The sequence below is a fragment of the Palaemon carinicauda genome, chromosome 12 (assembly GCF_036898095.1).
Source record: "Palaemon carinicauda isolate YSFRI2023 chromosome 12, ASM3689809v2, whole genome shotgun sequence".
NCBI lineage: Eukaryota > Metazoa > Arthropoda > Malacostraca > Decapoda > Palaemonidae > Palaemon > Palaemon carinicauda.
The window spans coordinates 87,129,368-87,131,867 of NC_090736.1; positions in this window are offsets into that span (position 1 = coordinate 87,129,368).

Genomic DNA, 2,500 nt, shown 5'->3' on the forward strand with positions numbered 1-2,500 from the left:
CTCCTAATCTCTCGAAAACCTAAAATTAATTAGTTTTTCGTGAAACTAATCGCATTTTAGTTTTCCTTAACTATCCAATTAGGCTAAAATAAAGCAAAGCAGGGTCAGTGTTGAAAGGTGGATTGGAGCATTTAACAGACAATCTCCTTTTAAACAGCTCTCTGTAGAAACAGGGTTAAGTAGATTTCAAGATTCCATTAAATACTTGAAAAGTACGTATCTGATTTTAATGACAATTGATATATATTTAGCAAGGAATCCTTTACTTTTAGTGGCCCCTTAAATATAACAAAAGTCAAAATTTTATAACTTATGTGTTGGAAATCATGTTCTCATTTACTTCTCAGATTTTATTGTTGATAATGTTTTACCATCATAGATTGCCTGTGGCTTGAGATACACACACACAAAAAAAAAAAAATGTTCAGGAATTCATTTACTTCTCAGATTTTATTGTTGATAGTGTTTTACCATCATAGATTGCCTGTGTCTTGAGATACACAAAAAAAAAAAAAAAATCAGGAATTCATTTACTTCTCAGATTTTATTGTTGATAGTGTTTTACCATCATAGATTGCCTGTGGCTTGAGATACACACAAAAAAAAAAAAAGTTCAGGAACCTTATTGCTTGTTGGCCTTAGAGTATTGAATAATGCAAATTTACCTTAAAGTTAATAGGTATCAACCACTCGAAATGAAATAATTTTACCTTGTAAGAGATGTCAAGAACTAATTAGATCTCACTTTAACCAGTAGGAAATAATGCTAAAATGCAAATGCACTTTATTGATTTGCTGATCTTGTGGCGTCCTCCCAATGAATGATTCATACTGGTTTACAAAGTTTCAAGATCGCAGTTTCTTTCTCCCATTTCAGTCATTAGAGTTCGGGGTGGCCTTTATCTGGCCCTGTCTGGAATATTGCGTCTTATATTAAAAAGGTTTTGAGAGTAGCTCCAAAATGGCAGAGACAAAGTACAGGATAATACCCTAGTGGCTGATCGCATATCATTATTACTATCATTACTACAAGCTAAGCTACTACCCTAGTTCATAAAAGCAAGATGTTATAAGCCCTAGGGATTCAAATGGGAAAAATAGTCCAGTGAGGAAAGCAAACAATGAACTAAATAAACTACAAGAAAAGTAATGAATAATGAAAATGAATTATTTTAAGAACAATAACATTAAATTTGATCTTCCACATATGAATTAAAAAAACTTAAAAAAAAAAGATGAAGAGAAATAAGATTGAACAGCGACATCGACCCTTAAGTAACAGAGCTCTAATCCAAGACACTGGAGGGCCATGATACATAGGCTATGGCACTACCCAATACTAGAGAACAATGGTTTGATTTTGGAGAGTCCTTATCATAGATCAGCTGCTTACCATAGCTAAAAAGTTTATTCTACCCTTATCAATTGGAAAGTTGCCACTGAACAATTATATTGCAGTAGTTAACCCATTGAGCAAAGAAGAATTTCTTAGTAATATCAGTGTTGTCAGGTGTATGAGGGCAGAGAAGAAAATGTAACGAATAAACCAGACTATTCGGTGTATGTGGAGGTAAACACAAAATGAGCCGTAACCGGAGAGAGGGATCTAATGTAGTACTGTCAGGCCAGTCAAAGGACCTAATAACACTATAGCGGAAGTATCTCAACGAGTGCCTGGTACCCTGACCAACCTACTAACTAAATATGCGCATGATCAGGGCCTAAGGGCCCTCTCCATCAGGATCAGGGAGGGCCAGGTAATGGCTGCTGATGACTAAGCAAGTAGACCTATTTGCTCCTCTAAATACCCAATCCTTAGCTCACGAAGGGATGGTGAAGTTGCAAACACTATTATGTGTGGTGTTCTTTCCATCGTTGCAAGCATTGCCCCATCACTACATCTCTATATTACCCAATGTCCTTCAGAAAAGAAGAGATGTGCTTCTCTTCTATCCCAACCACTGCACCGCTGCCTGTTATTTTTGGGGGATTAGATTTCTACATATGGATGACAATCCGCCACTGGTAGGCCTACCTGTGAAGTAATTAAGGGCTCTCATGCATTTTGGGTGAAACCTGTAAGTTACAATGAAATGAAAGTTTAAATGATGGTGGCCAGTAAAAATTGACGACAGGAAGAAGTAGTGAGTTAAATATTCAAGATATAAAGTGAAGTTAGGGGCCAAAGGAATGCTGCTAAGACCCTCAAGTACGAATGGTGCACTAACGGTGGCATTACTTGCGTAGACCACACTTTTTTGTGTGGAATTTAGAACTCGGATTGTTTGGATCGACGAAAGGTTCTATATTTTTGCTGTTGTCAAGCTTATTTAGGTTAGGGTAAGTTAGATGGGTTTTTGTCATTTATATGTTCCATATTTCACAATATTTTTTCATCTTCCAATAGTCGGGTCCGATGGAATTATTTTCTTGAGCCGACGACATGAGTCTTACATAAGTGTTAATCAAAATTTGTCTATTCTACCTTGTTATCTACCTA